Source organism: Aquarana catesbeiana, linkage group LG02 (assembly GCF_042186555.1).
Source record: "Aquarana catesbeiana isolate 2022-GZ linkage group LG02, ASM4218655v1, whole genome shotgun sequence".
NCBI lineage: Eukaryota > Metazoa > Chordata > Amphibia > Anura > Ranidae > Aquarana > Aquarana catesbeiana.
The window spans coordinates 7683434-7704541 of record NC_133325.1 but is presented as its reverse complement, the minus strand read 5'-3'; the positions used below and the strand labels follow the sequence as shown (position 1 = coordinate 7704541).

The window sequence follows — 21108 nt, the reverse complement described above, 5'->3', positions numbered from 1 at the left end:
CAGTTTTTCTTCCACACAGAAAAACTGCGTACATGTTGCAGATTCCCACACTGAAAAAATCTGCACATTGTGGTGTGAAGAGGGCACATAGAGAACCATTGTTTTCTTTGAGACCTTGCAGAATGCGTGCAACTCTGCACCATTGGGGTGAGCGAGAGCTAAAGCAATTACAGCAACAGTTTTTTTTTCTTTTGGAAAAAATGACTTAAAACATATGTATAAAAAGTGACAGTTGTATTCATCTCCAGCAGTGTTATATGCAATCTCCCAACCCCTCCAACTGCCAGTTTTGATGAACAGCTTGCCTTATATACATAATATCAGTGGGATATACTGGAAAGTCATGCTATTTCCGGGGACAAGATGTACTCTTCTCAAAAACTTTTCAGGAAAAGAGATCTTTCCACTCAAGAGTCATTAAAAATAAGCACAATAAGAGGAATTCCAGTCCCCCACAATAAGTCATAGGAAAATGGCCACACGCTTTGCATTTTGTGTTTTAAGTCCAGACATGTTGCAGTTGTATTGTGTGATTAGTCTATGGAGAGGAGAAATAGCTTGACAGAGAAAAATAGACAATAAGGACAACCACTGATGACCCGATGACATTCCTAGACATGTGGATGAACAAAATGGAACACAAGTAGTTGGGTGGGCCTAAGTGGCTCTGTCAAATGCATCACAAAAAAACAACAGCAAACAGCAACCATGGAAGGCCTACACCAGTGTAAGGAGTGGCTTTCTCACAGAACAGTGACTCCTTATTGGTTAGGATACCAGCCACAAATGTGCCTGGAGTGTTATCATCAGTGAGGGAAGTTGCATCATGAAAGGGGAGGTGGAACATGTAATGGGAGGCATGGACCAGGTGGGCTACCTTTGAGCCCCCAATTTTGGCTGATGTAGCAATATATGCAGAACCTGGAAGGGTTTCTCTGAACAAGGTTGCCGAGGCTTGGCAGAATGCTGTTTGGCCACTACCCAGTCTCTGGAAGTGAAGCAGTTTGGTCAATGTATGAGCTCCATATGAATTTTTATTAGATCTTTAAATGAAGGGAACATTTAGAAAACCATGTCAGTTAGAGAGCGCTGGTTCTGGGTACACTTCTGCTGATGCCACACTCAGGTCCATCGTTCCATGCTGGTTCTCCACAGTGTGGCTGTCCCTTTCTGGTTCCTCTCCCTGCAGTCTCCTTCTGCTGGACGGTTCAGACATTTGGGATCCTGCTACAAATTGGACCATCTCTGGGACTATTACCACTGGACTCTTCATAAATATTGATGAGCCCTTTGATCCTTTCAAGCTAGTAAGTGTTTTTAATCATTTGGCTAATAAAGTATTGGTGTTTCTGCATTTAGATGTGCCTTCTGTTTGTTTCTGTATGTTCAGGTAAAGCTCAATAAACAAGTGAAAGATGAGAAACACATTTCAGTTATTCTGGTGAATCTTCTGGTGTGTGATAAGATTTGACTTGCATGTAAAAGCTTTGTCACATTCAGAACACTGATATGGCTTTTCTCCAGTGTGAGTCATCTGGTGGCTGATAAAATTCGACTTTGATGCAAATGCTTTGTCACATTCAGAACATTGAAATGGCTTCTCTCCAGTGTGAATCATCTGGTGTTTGGTAAGTTGCTTCTCCCGTCTAAAAGCTTTGTCACACTCAGAACACTGATATGGCTTCTCTTCAGTGTGAATCATCTGGTGGCTGATAAGTTGTGACTTTGATGCAAAAGTTTTGTCACATTCAGAACACTGATACGGCTTCTCTCCAGTGTGAACCCTCTGATGCAAAACGAGCTCTCTTTTGGTTTTAAAAGCTTTGTCACATTCAGAACATTCATATGGCTTCTCTCCAGTATGAATCATCTTGTGTATGATAAGATTGTCCTTCACTGTAAAAGCTTTGTCACATTCAGAACACTGATATGGCCTCTCTCCAGTGTGATTCTTCTGGTGGATAATAAGATATGACTTTGATGTAAAACCTTTGTCACATTTAGAACACCGATATGGCTTCTCTCCAGTGTGACTCCTCTGGTGCGTGATAAGGCTTGGCTTTACTGTAAAAGCTTTGTCACATTTAGAACACTGATATGGCTTCTCTCCAGTGTGAATCCTCTGGTGGCTAATGAGATGTGACTTGACTAGAAAAGCTTTGCTACACTCAGAACACTGATATTGCTTCTCTCCAGTGTGAGTCACCTGGTGGCTGATAAGATATGACTTTGATGAAAAAGCTTTGTCACATTCAGAGCATTGAAATGGCTTCTCTCCAGTGTGAATCCTCTGGTGTATGAGAAGATACGACTTTGATGAAAATGCTTTGTCACATTCAGAACATTGAAATGGCTTCTCTCCAGTGTGAATCATCTGGTGTATGGTAAGATGCTTCTCCACTCTAAAAGCTTTGTCACACTCAGAACATTGATATGGCTTCTCTGCAGTGTGAGCCATCTGGTGTTTGATAAGTTTTACTTTCCATGGAAAAACTTTGCTGCATTCAGAGCATTGAAATGACTTTTCTCCTTTGTGAACTTGCTGGTGTTTGATAAGATTTCGCTCTCCTGCAAAAGTTTTTTTGCAATAAGAACATAAAAATGGCCTCTCTCCAGTGCCAACCATCTTGTATCTGATATTATCTGACTTTTTTCTAGAGGCTTTGTCACTTCAAGAACACTGAAAAGCTGGATGAATGTTGAAGAGGATCCAAAACATTTATGACATTTCGAATACTGATCTGGCTTGTCTCCTGTGTGAATCCTCCAGTAATCTCTAGTAAAGCCTTTCAGTCAGAACACTCATATGGCTCATCACCAGGGTGACTCAGCTGTGCTCATGAAGACCACCTTGACCAAAAACTGTTAATCACGCCACCTAAAAGGAGATAGAAAACAATAGGTAAAACTAAAAGCCAGACATCTATAAATATGGCTACACTGAAGCCGTTTCCTCTGGTAATTTTCATTATTAAGTATTAAATTACATATTCATTAATATTTTAAGAAATATACCATTCATTTTTAAAAATTTTTAGAGGGCATTATATTACTTCTACTATGCCTGTTGTCTGGTATAATGGATCGCTTATTACAATTTTCTGCAGGAGGATCTCATTTTTTGGTCCTATGAAGAATTGTGCTGCATTTCATGGTTTTTCAGACCTGTGAATTGGCATTGTGGGTATTTGGTGAAGCTACTGTTTGTTTTTATCAGATAGACTTCTTGCACTGGATGAGACGAGTGCTCCAGTATGACTTACTAGATGAATTCCTTGTTGAATTCAATGAAAAAAAGAAGAACTCAATGAAGGTGTAAATGCCAAATGATGGGGATACATGTATGTCTATGTATATTACCATCCAACTACTTTTTTGGCACAGGTACATAGACAACATTTGTTTCCCCTTTTGGATCAGACATGCCAGTGAATTTAATGATTTTGTGAAGTCATTAGATGATCCGAATTTGAAGATTAAATATAAAAGTATCAAACTGGGGTAAATTTCTTGGACCTATAAATAGTGGTAACAAAAGGAAAGGAAGTTGTCACAAGACAGTATAGGAAGTCTACAGTGTGCACAGAGTTCTCATCCCAGGCTCTTCATTTGTAGCAAGCCAGCATTAAACTTTTTGCACTTTGGAATAGTGGTAACAAAAGGAGAGACACAGTCCCCACTGCCGGCTCCTCATACCACACTCATCCCAGGACTTCGGAATATTGGCAACAAAGGTTCTCATCCCAGACTCCTAAAAGAAGGCATCCCTTTGGAGCAATACATAAAAACTCACAGAAATGGCTCATAGAATTTGAAAAGGAGGCTGGGATCTTGAAAAGAAGAATTTTGGATAGAGGTGTAAGCAGGTTAAGTTTGATGCTGCCCCAGCTGGGAGAGTTAGAGTTCACATGCTACCCAGGTCTTTCTTGGCCTAAGACATGTTGCAGTTGCCGGAGTTTGTCTGTTCATTTTACAGCTAGTCCAGAGCACCTGAGGATAGAGAGCCTTCTACAATGTATGGAACCACTGAGATCTGCAGTTCGCCCAAGGATACCAGCTCTGCAAATCTGCCATTATAGATTTTTCCTGTGCAGGTATGCTGGGGCAGCTACAAAGGCTGAGTTAGGGCTTAGGTTGGGAATAACTGTGTTACTGTCATTTGTAATGCTCAAGTTTCTCAAGTAAAAAGTGATGAAACCTTGTCTTTGCATGATCTGAAGTTGATAAAGAGGTGTAATGCAAGTAACCAGCATACATAGTTGCCATTCGGGTCAGATGAGGCAAGCTGGGGTATGAAGACAGCCGTACAAGAGTCAGATCACAAGATCTCTATGTATAACTATGAGACAGCAAACTGGCATCTCTGTTTATGCAGGATAGAAACAACTCAATATCCCAGAAACATTTAATCACCATCATTATTTTTAAGATTCATGTGAGTTTATATACAGCACCACTATTCCATTTATATACTTTGGAACACTGGGACATTGATTTCTTTTTTTTAAGTTGGCAGCTGCAGTCATTATTTACACATAAGCGCAGTGGAGGGTCACCAAGTTTTTTTGTGCAACACTTGATCACTCTTTATAATATTAATACATACAGGATTGCAGTAGAAACTCTCTGAGATGTGACCAAAGATGAAGGCAGAGGTGACGTGAGCTGAATGGCTTTAATTAGCCAGGACTAAAGAGCAGAATCAACAACAGCTGAGTCACTGTGGAGAGAAAGGAGCTGGCAATTAGCCGACAGCTGAGCGGCCAGCTCAGAGAAGGAAGGGCTGAGCCCAACCCTGACAGTACCCCCTACTCAATGACCCCTCCCCCTTAGAGGACCACCGGGCTTGAGGGGAAAACGTCTATGGAAATCACGCAGGAGGACAGGGGCGTGTACATCCAAGAATGAGACCCAAGAGCGTTCCTCCGGACCGTACCCCTTCCAATGCACCAGGTACTGTATGCTCCTACGGAACCTATAAGAGTCAACAATAAATTGTACTTCATACTCCTCATGGTTCTTCTGTATAGGGTGAGGACGTGGCACCGAGGTGGTAAAGAGGTTGCAGACCAAAGGTTTCAATAAGGAGACATGAAACACATTAGAGATGCGCATACTAGGAGGAAGGTCCTACGCGTAAGCCACTGGGTTAATCCTGCGAAGGATACAGAAAGGCCCAATAAACCAAGGTGTGAACTTCAAAGAAGAAACACGAAGTTGGAGGTTGTGAGATGACAGCCAGACTCTGTCCCCAACCTGGTAGGAAGGCGCAGGCAGATGTCTGCGGACAGCATGGAGTCTGTACCTATCGTTAGCATGTTGCAAAGCCTCCTGGACTTGTGCCCAAGTGGAACGAAGGCCACGGAGATGCTCCTCTAATGCAGGAATACTCTGCGGAACAAACAAGGCAGACAACAGGTTGGAAACCATAGTTCGCAATAAACGGGGACAAACGGGAAGCTGAATTCAAGGCACTATTGTGAGTAAACTCCGCCCACGATAAGAGGTCTGACCAGTTGATGATTGGCTCGGTCTGTGGCCCCATTAGACTACGGGTGATACGCAGAGGAGAAAGCAAGCTGAATACCTGACTGGGCAGAAAAGGCTCACCAGAACCGGGACACAAACTGACTACCCCTGTCTAAGACAATCACCTTGGGTAGCCCATGTAAGCGGAAGATCTCCTGAGCTAAAATAGAAGCCAGTTCCTTAGAAGTAGGCAACTTCTTGAGTGGAATACAATGCAACATTTTCGAGAACCGGTCAACCACCATAAGGATAACTGTGTTGCCCTGGGAGTTAGGTAACACAATGAAATCCATAGACAGGTGGGTCCAGGGCCTCTCTCCATTGGGTATGGGTTGTAGAAGGCCCACTGAAAGGTGTCGTGGAGTCTTATGCCCCGTACACATGGTCGGATTTTCCGACGGAAAATGTGCGATCGGAGCGTGTTGTCGGAAATTCCGACCATGTGTGGGCTCCATCGGACATTTTCCATCGGATTTTCCGACACACAAAGTTGGAGAGCAGGCTATAAAATTTTCCGACAACAAAATCCGTTATCGGAATTTCCGATCGTGTGTACACAAATCCGACGCACAAAGTGCCACGCATGCTCACAATAAATAAAGAGATGAAAGCTATTGGCTACTGCCTCTTTATAATCCCGACATATGTGTTTTACGTCACCGCATTCAGAATGATCGGATTTTCCACAACTTTGTGTGACCGTGTGTATGCAAGACAAGTTTGAGCCAACATCCGTCGGGAAAAATCCTAGGATTTTGTTGTTGGAATGTCCGATCAATGTCCGACCGTGCGTACGGGGGATTACTCTGAGCACACACGGAACAGGCAGCTACGAAGGCAGTTACATCAGCACATAGACTAGGCCACCAGAATTGTTGAGAAATGGCCCAAAAGAGTTGATTCTTCCCAGGGTGGCCAGCAGCCTTGGGAGAATGGTAAGTCTGGAGCGCGGCAGTACGGAGACTCTCGGGAACAAAGCAGCGGTCACAAGGTTTCTCAGGAGGAGCATCAACCTGAGCAGCAAGAATTTTGTCACCCAAAGGAGAAGTAAGACTAGTGCGAACCGTAGCCAGAATACAATCAGGAGGAATCACAGGAACCGACTCCATCTTGGAAGTGGAGGAAAATTGTCATGACAAGGCATCAGCCCTTACATTCTTAGTACCGGGTAAGAATGAGACAATGTAATTGAAACTTGACAAGAAAAGTGCCCATTGCGCCCTTCTGGGAGAGAGGCGTTTAGCCTCAGACAAGAATGTGAGATTCTTATGGTCAGTAAGAATGAGAACCGGCACAGTGGTACCTTCAAGGAGATGTCTCCATTCTTTCAGGACTAAAATGATCACTAACAGCTCTCTGTCACCAATCTTGTTTTTGCACTCTGCCGGTGACAATTTCTTGAAAAAGTAGCCACACAGATGCATAGCACACTCAGAGGTTGGACATTGAGACAGAAGGGCGCCAACTCCAGTCTCGGAAGCATCAACTTCTAGGATAAAAGGCAATGTAGGATCAGGGTGTGCCAACACAGGAGCAGAAACAAGGGCAGCCTTGAGACTCTAAAAGGCCCTTAATAGACTCCGGAGACCAACTCTATGGGTTGCCGTCTTTCCTGGTCATATCAGTCAGAGGCTTGACCAGAGACGAGAATTTATGCATAAACGTCCGATAATAGTTGGCAAAGCCAAGGAAACGCTGCAGAGGAAGTAATCCCTCAGGTCGGGGACACTGTAGGACCGCTGAAAGTTTCACTAGGTCCGTCGAAAAACCAGCAGTGAAAATGAATTAACCCTAACCTGTTCACAATGGAATTTGTACTTTTCCAATTTACAATAGAGATTGTTCTCTCTTAGTCTCTGAAGGACACGACAGACATCTGTGTGATGGCTCTCCAGGGACTTGGAAAATATGAGTATATCGTCAAGATAAATCACCACACATAACTGCAACAAATCTCAGAGGACATTGTTAATGAACTCCTAGAAAACTGCGGGGGAAATACAAAGGCCAAAAGCCATTACGGGATACTCATAATGACCTGATCTGGTATTAAACGCAGTTTTCCACTCTTTGTCCTCCTTAATCCAGATGAGATTGTATGCCCCTCAAGCTTTGTGAAAACCGTTGCTCCCTTGAGGTGGTCAAATAACTCCGTAATCAATGGAATGGGATACGCATTCTTAATCGTGAAATGATTGAGACCCCTATAATCGATACAAGGTCTCAGTTCACCACTCTTCTTCACAAAAAAGAAACCAGCACCAGCAGGAGACGAGGATTTGCGGATGAAACCTCGAGAAAGTGCGTCTGCAACACACTCCTCCATGGCCTTATCCTCCAAGACCGACAAAGGGTAAACCCGGCCACGAGGGGGTATGGCACCAGGTTGAAGGTCAATTGCGCAATCATATGACCGGTGTGGAGACAAAGTACCGACTTGACCTTTGTCAAAGACATCGCTAAAATCACGGTACTCCTCCGGCAGGGAGGAGAGCAAAGAGGTGCACAGGACACCTTCTGGAAGAATCTCTCACTGCACTGTGGTGACTAGGACAGAACCTCAGCACAGAGCCAATCAAAAGAAGGGTTGTGCCTCTGTAACCAAGGATAACCAATAACCAGCGGAAACTTAGGTGAGGAAATAACTTGGAATTGGATTATCTCATGTGAAGGGCCCCCTACGGCCATAGACAATGGAACCGTCTCATGAGTCACATGGGCAGGCTGTAGAGGTCTCCCGTCAAGAGCCTCAATGGCAAGTGGAGTGTCACGCAGCTGCAGCGTATTTGAGTGCTTCGATACAAAGGCAGCATCAATGAACAGGGCTGCAGCCCAATTACAGCCTGTATCTCGACGGATGACTCAGCCCAAGAAAGGGAAACCAAAACCAGGGGCTTATACTTCTGGATAACTGGGGACAAAACAACACCACCTAAGGTCTGTCCGTGACAGGACCACAAGGTATGGGCGTTACATGGAAGGGTAGGACAAGACTTCAAAAAGTGACCTGCCTGGCCACAGTAAAGGCACAATCTCTCCCTCCTCCTAAGGGCTCTCTCATCCACAGAGAGACGCGTGAAACACAAGTGCATGGGTTCATCTTCACAGACCGACTCAGTACCAGGAGGCATGGAAGGTGAGGGAGGCATGGGTGGGACTGCAAAGCTCGGAGACAAATGTACAGGAGGCTTGTGCCAGTGTTTATTAAAAGAGAGTCTTTCTCTGAGTCTGGAGTCAATGAGGATGGCAAATGTGATCAAGCTCTCCAGCTCAGTGGGTATATCTCGAGCTGCTATCTCATCCTTGATGTTATACGAGAGACCATGAGAGAAGGCAGCCACGAGGGCCTCATTGTTCCAAGCAACCTCTGCTGCCAGAGTATGGAATTCAATGGCGTAAACGGCAACAGTTCTCGTACTCTGATGGACATGAGGCTCTTGGCAGCAGAATCGGAGCGTGCAGGAACGTCAAATACCCTCTTGAAGAAAGCCACAAATTCTGGGTACCTCAGGACCACGGGTTTTTGCATTTCCCATAGAGGGTTTGCCCAGGCCAAGGCCCTCTCAGAAAGCAAAGATGTCATAAAAACTACTTTGCTTCTGTCTGTGGGAAATGCCTGGGGCAGCATCTCAAAGTATATTTCAACCTGGTTGGGAAACCCTCTGCATTTAACTGGATCGCCCCCAAATCGCTGGGTAAGCGGAGCGGAACCATACATGCCTCTTATAGAGGTAATACTCGAGGCGGGTGCCTGCACAGAAACTGGAGCAGCAGCAGGGATCGCCTGCAACACAGGTTGTACCTGAGCAGCCAAAGTGGAAGATTCCAGGTGAGCCGTTCGACTCAGGAGCGTTTGTAATGCCATGGTAAACTGATCCATGCGGTGATCCTGGTCATCCAATCTGGAAAAAATATTACCAACAAGTGGACTGACTGCATCTTCTGAATTCATGGCCTTCGCATACTGTCAGAAACCATGAATCAGACCGAGACAGAAGTACAGTTAATCACACTTGTTTAATAATAATAAAAAGGTAAACAGAGTAAGTGTAGTCAATACATAGCCAGAGTTCAGTAACCAGATTAGGTAGTCAGCCAATGCCAATGTCAGAGAGCCAGAGATCAACGTAGTTGTACAGCAAGCAGGATCAGGAGCCAGAAGGGACGTCAGCTGAGCAAGTCTTCAATAGGAATGCAGGAGAAAGTCTGAGATGTGACCAAAGATTTTTCCGAGTGAACAGAATTCCCATCTTGAAGATGGGAAATAATAGAGAGAATGAATCTCCCCAGTGGGGACACAGACAGCAATAGAAATCTGAGAAAGGGTCTAATCCTTCCCTACTCTATCCAAAACAACCAAAAAAAAAAAATCACCTTTCAATAAAAGTTTCCTCATAGCTGAGCTCCTCCGTGCTCATTATTTTAGTTCTTCTAGATATAGTCCAGGTCTGGGCTTCTGAGGGGTTGGTGTACCTGGTGAGCCTTCCCTCAGTTTGTACATTGATATGTCCTGTAGATGGGTACATTGATATTAGAGATGAGCTGTTGGTTCCACCCTAACCCAGGTGCAGACTGAATTTTGCTAATGCTGAACTAAATTGAACCTCCGGAGGCAGCAGGTATTGATACATTGAAACCTATTTAACCCCTTGATCACCACCTAGTGTTAACCCCTTACCCTGCCAGTCGCATTTATACAGTAATCAATGCATTTTTATAGCATGGATCGCTGTTTAAATGTGAATGGTCCCAAAAATGTGTCAAAAGCATCTGATAACAATTTCATCTGGGTGCAGTGTTGTATGACCGCACAATTGTCATTCAAATTGTGACAGCACTGAAAGCTGAAAAATGGCTTGGGCAGGAAGGGGCTGAAAATGCCCTGTATTGAAGTGGTTAAAGAAAAGGGCTGGTAAGGGTATTGGTACAGTCCTAAAGATATCAAGAATTTTTGGTAAAATAACCATTTTAAAAGTTGCTATTCTTCCCATCCAAGAGATTTGACATTTGCCCAGTTGTAAGATCTCTGTCTGAACATAATGTAGTCATTTTTTATAATTGGCATCGTAGAGGTGGCTAGATTTGGCAGTTAGACAAATCCCTAGATATTGGATTTTACGGTTATCCCAATTGCAAGGAAATAAAGATTTCATTTTTGTCCGTATTTTGTGACTAAGGTTGGTTGTAAGGACCTGGCATTTGGATACGTACATTTTATAGTAAGATATGGCGCTGAAGGTCTCAATCATCACGCATACCTCAAGTAAGGAAGAATCCACATCAGAAAGTGTCAATATGACGTTGTCTGCGAATAATCCTATTTTATGGCATTTGCTGGCTACTGAAATGCCTTTTATAGTCGGGGAGCTCCTGATGGCATCCACAAAGGGTTCCATAACTAATATAATTATCAAGGGAGAAAGGGGGCAACCCTGCCTTGTGCCATTTGTGACGTTAAAGGCGCCGGAGAGTACAGAGGAGGTAAAAGCTTGTGCCGAGGTTTGTGTATTACGCTAAAATGGCTGAGGAGGACGAAACCTGCAAAACCAAAAGTTTGTTAGGGTATCTTGTAAATACCCCCAATGTACCCCATCAAAAGCCTTTTCAGCGTCTAGAGCTACAGAGGCAGTAGGCAGTTAGCGGCTCTCAGCTATACGGAGCAGATTGAGGATTCTGCGGGTGCCATCGGGTGCTTGACAACCTTTTACAAATCCTACTTGATCTGGGGCTATTAAGGATGGTGTTACTTCAGCCACTCTGTTAGCAATAACCTTTGCGTAAACCTTGAGGTCTGCATTAAGGAGAGATATTGGTCTACAGCTCTGTGGTATAATGGGATCCTTCCCTGGTTTGGGCAATGTGACTACTAGAGCTCTAAACATTTATGCTGGTAATGCACCAAAGGATGCCACTGTATTAAATACTTTAAATAAATGTGGAACCAGGGTATCTGAGAAGTTCTGGTAGTACTCCACTGATAAACCTTCTGGTCCTGGCGATTTGTTCAGAGCCAGGGATTTAAGAACTCTTCTAATTTCTTCGGTAGAAATCTGAGCATTAAGGTGTTCGAACACTTCGGGGATCAAGAGCCGGAAGTTTAACAGGCCCTTTGTTTTTGATGCAGGTCCATTAAAGTCTATTATACGCAAAACGCAATCTGCTGTGGGAAAATAAGTCCCAGATCCTTTCCAAAAATGCACCGGCTGAAAAAAGGCATAGATGTGAACGTGTACCTTAGGAACGTTAAATGGACTGTAGTGCATTTCTGCAAACTGCAAAATGCACTAAAAAACACATAGATGTGAAGAGTAAAGGGTCTAGGGTAAAGGTCCCACACTATGATGGTGTCAGGTCACCTGAGACTAGGTGACAGATGCACTCTGTAGGAGTCGGAAGTGCACCACTAAAGTAGTGGACCCTAGGACTGACTGCTGCGGATTGAACCCTGAAAGGTTCAGGAAGCAGGTCTACAGGATAACTAACATGGATCCCAGTGGGAGCTAGAGCATAGATTCCCCAGGGCGCGGAGTCTAAGAACCAGCGGGTGTTCACCAGAGCCTCTAGTGGTGAGGATGGACTGCGCTGCAGTCTGGCTCCAGGTCGCCGCCCCCAGGGTCTCACAGCTCACGCTCACCGTAGACTTACAGGAGAAGAGGAAGGAGGCAGCAGGCTGGAATGACAGGGAAGTAAGGGGTAAGCCAAAGGTCAGGGCAACTAGCAGACAAGGATAAATATAACACGCCAAAGGTCAGGGTAACAAGCAGACAGGGAGAGTCGAGAACAGGCCAAAGTCGGTAGCAGGAATCAGACATAGAAAACACTTCAAGTACACATGGAGGCTAACACACAATGGTTGATCAGCACTGCTGGCTTGCAGTGCACAGGTTAATATAGGGTTCCCTGATAGGGCCTGGGGTGGGGCCATGCTTAGAGGAGAGGTTATAAAACCAGTCAGGTGAGAGGCAGCTGGTCTTTAGAGATGAACACATGGAGACAGGTAAGCTGAAAGAGAAAACTATTGCATAACCATGACAGATGGTTCCCCGATAACCAGAGGTTTCCACATCCAATCAGACAGCTGGTTCCTCTGGGACACCAACAGAGTCCATGAGGGGATATATCCCTTAACAGACTTACTCCATCGATATAATGGTGCAGCACCACCTACTGGACAGAGGGAGACCTGCGCATGCTTACACATTGGCTTTATAATCACCATCACAGGAAGATCACAAGTCCCAGTCTTCCCAGTTAGCCGTACTGTACATGTATAAATATGAGACAACAAACCGGCACCTCAGTTTATGCAGGAGAGAAACAACTCAATGTCCCTGAAAAAGACCCCAGGGCACTGTATACATGATACTAAATCCAAAGACAACAACACCATCAGCCATAAAGCCAGTACAACGTGTAGCACATCACTAGGGATGAGCTTCGTGTTCGAGTCGAACTCATGTTCGACTCGAACATCGTCTGTTTGATCGTTCGCCGAATTGCGAACGATATGGGCCGTTCGCGCCAAATTCGTGTGGCGCGTCACGGCCCATAATTCACTGCGGCATTGCTGGCTGATGATTGGCCAAGCATGCACTATGACCCGCATGCTTGGCCAATCACAGCGCAGTCTGAACAGAGAGCCGTAATTGGCCAAAGCCAAGGAGGCTTTGGCCAATTATGGCTCAGGGGATTTAGTACACGCCCCAAACTATATAAGGCCGCCTGCACGGCGGCCCTGTGTAGTGTGTTCTGGTGTTCATAGATAGAGAGAGAGACAGACAGTGTCATTTGATTTAAGTTAGATAGATTAGGCAGGACAGTCAGTCAGTTAGCTGCACTTACAGTGTATTGTGTATATATATGCATCCCAGGTGTTGCATATATATATATATATATATATATATATATATATATATATATACACTGTATTCAGTTTAGCTAGATCCGTTCCTGTTATCTTCTTACTGACAGGCAGGCTTGTGTTGTTACAGTATTTACAGCTACCTGAAGAAAATTGCTGGTGTTCTTTTGATCCTATTAGTACCACAGTCAGGCAGCTAGACTATTTACAGTTAGTGTAGTGCGTCCTGCTCACAGTGTTCAGCTAAAACTACAAGTTAGTGCAGTGCATCCTGCTCACAGTGTTCAGCTAAAGCTACAAGTTAGTGTAGTGCATCCTGCTCACAGTGTTCAGCTAAAGCTACAAGTCAGTGTAGTGCACAGTGTTCAGCTAAAACTACAAGTTAGTGTAGTGCGACCTCTGCACAGTGTTCAGCTAAAGCTACAAGTTAGTGCAGTACGTCTTCCTCACAGTGTTCAGCTAAAGCTACAAGTTAGTGTAGTGCGACCTCTGCACAGTGTTCAGCTAAAGCTACCTGTAGAAGGTTGGTGGTGTTCTCATACTACAGGCAGGCAGTTCATTTTGCTAGTTGCAGTATCAGTATATATATATATATATATATATATATATATATATATCCCAGCTTAGTGCAGCTACAGGCCATTAGTATGTCTGGAAGGCCAACAAGGAGAGGCAGACAGTCACAAGCCAATAAAAGAGGGCAAGCAGGCTCTGTGTCTAGAGGCAACAGTGCTGGTCGTGGAGACGGTGCATCCTCATCAGCACGTGGCCGTGGGACACGCTTGGTCTTTTTCGTCAGCGGGCCGTGTTGAGCCCCAACATGCGGAAGACTTGGTCGAGTGGATGACCAAGCCATCCTCATCCTCCTCATCCTCTCTCACCCATGTTTAGGGTACTTTGTCTGGCAAAGCAGCTGCCAACGCGGCCTCTTCCCTCGGCTCAATGGCATCAGAGACTCCTTCCCTAGCCCCACCATGTCCTCCTGAGGAGTCCCTCAACTGTTTGACCACAGTGTTGGGTACATGCTCCAGGAGGATGCCCAGCGTTTATAAGGCTCTGATGATGATACTGAGCTAGATGAAGGCAGTAACGTGAGCACGGACAGAGGGGGTGCCCAAGAAGGACAACAATCTGGCAGTCATGCTCACCCTGCTGCAGCATACTGCCAGGTTTGCTTCAGTGATGAGGAGGGAGGGGATGATAAGGTCACTGACTCAACATGGGTGCCTGATAGGAGAGAGGAGGAGGAGGCACATCACCAACGAGGCAGGATGCCCTCCAGGGGCCAGCCTAAGGGCAGCACACTGACTGCATCACACCGCAAAGCTCCGTATGTACAGGGCACTGCTGCTTACAAAAGTTCTTTGGTGTGGGCCTTTTTTGAGATGAGTGCATCAGATCGCACCGTTGCTATTTGCAACATATGTCTCAAGCGTATCTCGCGTGGCCAAAACATCTCCCGCTTGGGTACCACATGCTTGACCAGACATATGTTGACCTGCCATGCAGTTCCTTGGCAAGCGTATCTAAAAGACCCACACCAAAGAACAAAGAGAACCTCTCCATGCTCCTCATAAGCTGAGATCCCCAACCCCACTATACCTTCAGTCCTCTCTGAGACCTGCAGTGAGAGGAATGAAGGTGTAGAATTAGGTGTGTCACAGCCAAGTATGCAATCTGCTTTTGGTACACTGACGTCAGATTTACCAGGCAAATTTCCCTGCCCCAGCTGCTGCACCGCCGAAAGAAGTTTGCTCCCAGCCATCCACATGCCCAGCGGTTGAATGCTAGCTTGGCAAAAATGCTAGCACTTCAACTGCTACCTTTTCAGTTGGTAGACTCTGCCCCCTTCCGTGAGTTTGTGGAATGTGCGGTTCCTCAGTGGCAGGTACCCAAATGCCACTTTTTCTCATGGAAGGCGATTCTGGCTCTCTACCGGCATGTGGAAGGCAATGTCCATGCCTCGGTGGACAGGGCAGTCAGCGGTAAGGTGCATATTACCGCTGACTCCTGGTCCAGCAGGCATGGACAGGGATGTTACCTAAGTTTCACCGCGCATTGGGTGACTCTGCTGGCAGCTGGGAAGGATGCAGGACAAGGTGCAGTACCTGCACCTTGCAGAAACCAGCGGTGCTCCATAGGCATTCAAGGGGCTACGCAAGTACGCAGGCCAAAAGATGCCATGCGGTGTTTGAGCTGGTGTGCTTGGGGGACAGGAGCCACACTGAGGCAGAGGTTCTGTCAGCTCTGCAAGGGCAGGTTCAGAGGTGGTTGACGCCATGCCAACTTGAGGCAGGAATGGTGGTTTGCGACAATGGCACCAACCTCCTCTCCGCCCTCCGACAGGGACAACTGACCCATGTGCCCTGTTTGGCTCATGTCCTTAACTTGGTGGTGCAGCAGTTCTTGGGCAGGTACCCGGGCTTACAGGATGTCCTGAGGCAGGCCAGGAAAGTCTGTGTGCATTTACGCCGGTCATATAATGGCAGTGCTCAGCTGGAAGACCTCCAAAAGGAGTTTAACCTGCCAAAGAACCGCCTAATCTGTGACATGCCCACCAGGTGGAACTCAACGTTGGCCATGCTGCAGCGGCTCCACACGCAGCAGAGGGCCACCAATGAGTACCTGTGTGACTATGGCACCAGGACAGGGTCAGGGGAGCTTGTTTTTTTTTTCCCCCATGCCAGTGGGCCATGATCAAGGATGCATGCACTGTCCTGTCACCATTTGAGGAGGCCACGAGGATGGTGAACAGTGACAGTGCATGCAACAGTGACATTGTCCCCCTTGTCCACCTGTTGGAGCACACGCTGCGTGGACTAATGGACAGGGCACTTGAGGCAGAACAAAGGCAGGAAGAGGAGGACTTCCTTAGCTCTCAAGGCCCCCTTTATCCAGACAGTGTTCCTGCGTGCCCGCCAATCACATAGGAAGAGGACAAGGAGGAGGAGGAGGATTGTGTCAGTATGGAGGTGGAGCCTGTCACTCAGCATCAGCAGCAGTCTTTAAGGAATCAGTCCCAAGAAACACATGGACTTGTATGTGGCTGGGAGGAGGTGGCTGATGCCGTCCTTAGTGACCCAGAGGACTCCGGACAGAATGCCTCAGCAAACCTATGCTGCATGGCCTCCCTGATCCTGCAAAGCCTGCTTAAGGATCCTCGTATTCGTGGTATTGAGGAGAAGGACCAATACTGGCTGGCAACCCTCCTTGATCCGCATTACAAGGGTAAGGTTGCGGACCTTATCTTGCCGTTGCAGAGGGAACAGAGGATGAAACATCTTCGGGAGGCCTTGCAGAAAGGTCTGTGCAATGCGTTCCTAGAGACCGGGAGGTTACAATCTCCTGTTTCTGGACAACGTGTTGCTGAGGCTTCGGTCAGTCAAAGAAGGAACGGTGGAGAAGGGGGCCGTCTGACCGATGCGTTCAGACAATTTTTTAGTCCGCAGCCCCAAGGTATGATCGGTTCCAGCAACCATCGCCAGCGTCTGTTTTACATGGTGCATATCTGACTTGGACACCTTTCCCACCAAAAATCCTCTGGGTTACTGGGTCTTGAGAATGGATCACTGGCAAGAGCTTGCACAGTATGCAATTGAGCTACTGGCCTGTCCTGCATCCAGCGTTCTTTCGGAACAGATATTCAGTGCTGCTGGAGGCTTTGTAACTGATCACAGGGTGCGTCTGTCCACCGACTCGGTCGATCGACTGACCTTCATAAAAATTAATCAGTCTTGGATCACCACCAGCTACCAAGCACCTGATGCTGATGTAACCGAATATTTTTTTTGAAATGTCAGAATCCTTCAAGACTGCCTATGCTGATGCTGAGTGACTATCCTGAGTAATTATCCTCTTCCTCCTCAATGATCACGCTGATAGCTTGTAAGAACATTTTTGGTTCTGGGTGCCCCCACCAGTGCCTAAGGCCCAATTTGTCAGCCCCTGTTCAACAGGGGCATGTAATTACAATTCTTGATCTAATATTTCACAGCAGGGCCCTGTGAGGGCTTACAGTGTTGTGGCCACAACAACACCTAAGGCCCAAATTTCTGCTGAGTATATAGGGCAGGCCCCTACTTTCAAACATCCAACTTACAAACGACTCCTACTTGCAAACGGAAGGAGACAACAGGAAGTGAGATGAAATCTACCCCTAGGAAGGGAAATTCTCTCCTGTAAGAGTTAATTTTGGAAAAACTTTTCTCCTTTCCACCGATGCTTTATCACCAATCCTTGTTTCACTAAAACCCCCAAATTTTCAAAAAACATTTGTCATTGGGACAAAAAGTGAGGTGAAATCTTCTGAACAGGGGCACAGACAGCAAAAAAAAAAAATGTCACAGGGGTGATAACCCTTCCCTATGTTTTCCAAAACCCCCACGCCTTTCCTTTTTTTAATTTGGGTGTGGGGTTCCCCTTAATATCCATACAGGACCCAAAGGGCCTGGTAATGGACTGGGGGGGGTACCCATGCCGTTTTTCTCACTGATTTTCATCCATATTGCCAGGACCCCACATTATATTAAAGCCGCAAGCAGTTTTAAATGACTTTTATTCCTATAAAAATGACATTTTGTGCAGGGACTGTTCTAAACATGGGAAACACGTGCCACTTTACAGGCATACTATAGACACCCCCCAGGTACGATATTTAAAGGAATATTTTACTTTTTTTTTTTACTTTAAGCATCATTAAAATCACTGCTCCCGAAAAAACTGCAGTTTTTAAAAGTTTTTTTTGCATTGATACATGTCCCCTGGGGTAGGACCCGGGTCCCCAAACACTTTTTAGGACAAAACAATGAAAATTAGCCTTTAAAATGAGCACTTTTGATTTTGAACGTTCGAGTCCCATAGACGTCAATGGTTCTGGTGCGAACTGAACCAAGGGGTGTTCGGCTCATCCCTACACATATTAAACTACTAACCCCCCACCCCCAGTGTTCCTACATATGAACTCCACCAGCCCTTAATATACCCAATATATGATAATGGAACAGTTATATAGAAATACCACCTAGCAGCACATCTTCAGCAAAACCAGCAGAAAATAATCTATGTGATCTAAGTGATTTCATAAAACAAAGTGTGTATGGTCATTGAGATTGCAATGATCCTATGGCTGCAATCTAGTAATGACTTGAGCAATACAAGGTACCTGTGTGACCGGTGTGTTCAATGGTCATAGAATTCTCCATAAGACGAGTGTTGGGATCCCATAAATAACCAGAGAATGAAGGAGAAGCTGTGTGATCGGAGTCTGGTGGTGTGATCCCCGGCTCCCCCCTCCTACTCGGAATTCTTAGAGTCTGGAATGTGGAGGTTTGTTCCTCACAAAGATACAAAGTATTATCAGGACTTCTGTTGAAGGAATGATAAGAGCTGAGCTAACTCATCTCAAGAGGAAGTTGAGCAACTGAACAGATTTTCTGTTGAATGTTGGTGGGCGTGATGGAAACTGCACCCTTTAATGTCTAGCTGACTTCCTCTTTTGTGTTAGTTTTATAAATCTACAAGAATTTTCAGAGACCATCTCACACTGAACTGAATTTATTAGGATCTATAGAGGGACAACACTGACCTGGTTTTCTACAGGAAGGTAGGTGATCTGTGAGTTCTGTGTATGGGGGAGGGGTGAGAAGTCGGAGAGGGATGTTTGTGGGGGAGGGGTGAGAAGTCAGGGGGGGCTGTGTATGGGGGAGGGGTGAGAAGTCAGGGAGGGCTGTGTATGGGGGAGGGGTGAGAAGTCGGAGAGGGATGTTTGTGGGGGAGGGGTGAGAAGTCAGGGGGGCTGTGTATGGGGGAGGGGTGAGAAGTCGGGAGGGGCTGTGTATGGGGGAGGGGTGAGAAGTGAAGTCGGGGAGGGCTGTGTATGGGGGAGGGGTGAGAAGTCGGGGAGGGCTGTGTATGGGGGAGGGGTGAGAAGTGAAGTCGGGGAGGGCTGTGTATGGGGGAGGGGTGAGAAATCAGGGAGGGCTGTGTATGGGGGAGGGGTGAGAAGTCAGGGAGGGCTGTGTATGGGGGAGGGGTGAGAAGTGAAGTCGGGGAGGGCTGTGTATGGGGGGAGGGGTGAGAAGTCGGGGAGGGCTGTGTATGGGGGAGGGGTGAGAAGCTGGGGAGGGATGTGTATGGGGGAGGGGTGAGAAGTCAGGGAGGGGCTGTGTATGGGGAGGGGTGAGAAGTCGGGGAGGGATGTGTATGGGGGAGGGGTGGAGAAGTCAGGGAGGGCTGTGTATGGGGGAGGGGTGAGAAGTCGGGGAGGGGATGTGTATGGGGAGGGCTGTGTATGGGGGAGGGGTGAGAAGTCGGGGAGTTTGGTGTATGGGGGAGGGGTGAGAAGTCGGGGAGGGCTGTATATGGGGGAGGGGTGAGAAGTAGGGAGTTTGGTGTATGGGGAGGGGTGAGAAGTCGGGGAGGGCTGTATATGGGGGAGGGGTGAGAAGTCGGGGAGGGCTGTGTATGGGGGAGGGGTGAGAAGTCGGGGTGTTTGGTGTATGGGGGGAGGGGTGAGAAGTTGGGGAGGGGTGTGTATGGGGGAGGGGTGAGAAGTCAGGGAGGGCTGTGTATGGGGGAGGGGTGAGAAGCTGGGGAGGGGCTGTGTATGGGGGAGGGGTGAGAAGTCAGGGAGGGCTGTGTATGGGGGAGGGGTGAGAAGTCGGGGAGGGCTGTGTATGGGGGAGGGGTGAGAAGGTGGGGAGGGCTGTGTATGGGGGAGGGGTGAGAAGTCGGGGAGTTTGGTGTATGGGGAGGGGTGAGAAGTCAGGGAGGGCTGTATATGGGGGAGGGGTGAGAAGTCGGGGAGGGCTGTGTATGGGGGAGGGTGAGAAGGTGGGGAGGGATGTGTATGGGGGTATGGGGGAGGGGTGAGAAGTCGGGGAGGGATGTGTATGGGGGAGGGGTGAGAAGTCGGGGAGGGCTGTGTATGGGGGAGGGGTGAGAAGTCAGGGAGGGCTGTGTATGGGGGAGGGGTGAGAAGTCGGGGAGGGATGTGTATGGGGGAGGGCTGTGTATGGGGGAGGGGTGAGAAGTCGGGGAGTTTGGTGTATGGGGGAGGGGTGAGAAGTAGGGGAGGGCTGTATATGGGGGAGGGGTGAGAAGTCGGGGAGGGCTGTGTATGGGGGAGGGGTGAGAAGTCGGGGTGTTTGGTGTATGGGGGAGGGGTGAGAAGTCGGGGAGGGGTGTGTATGGGGGAGGGGTGAGAAGTCGGGGAGGGCTGTGTATGGGGGAGGGGTGAGAAGCTGGGGAGGGCTGTGTATGGGGGAGGGGTGAGAAGTCAGGGAGGGCTGTGTATGGGGGAGGGGTGAGAAGTTGGGGAGGGCTGTGTATGAGGGAGGGGTGTGAAGTCGGAGAGGGCTGTGTATGGGGGAGGGGTGAGAAGTTGGGGAGGGCTGTGTATGGGGGAAGGGTGAGAAGTCGGGAGGGATGTGTATGGGGGAGGGGTGAGAAGTCGGGGAGGGCTGTGTATGGGGGAGGGGTGAGAAGTCGGGGAGGGCTGTGTATGGGGGGGGGGTGAGAAGTGGGTTAGGGGTGTGTATGGGGGAGGGGCGGTTACATATAATGAGCAGTACAGACACTCTCTCTAATATTAGAGGACAGGATTGGACAATTCCAGTAGAGGGGAGGGGGGTGGTAACATTGGGGCTCAGTCACAGCACACAGCCCATTGTATTGTGTGTATAATGCGTGTTCTCTGGTGTGCAGTGTGGGGGGCGCTG

At 47.2% G+C, this 21108-nt stretch overlaps 1 pseudogene; it reads right to left on the bottom strand.

Moving 5' to 3' along the window:
- Window positions 1-21108, bottom strand: part of LOC141126578 (uncharacterized) — a 1610887-nt pseudogene that overhangs the window by 684895 nt on the left and 904884 nt on the right.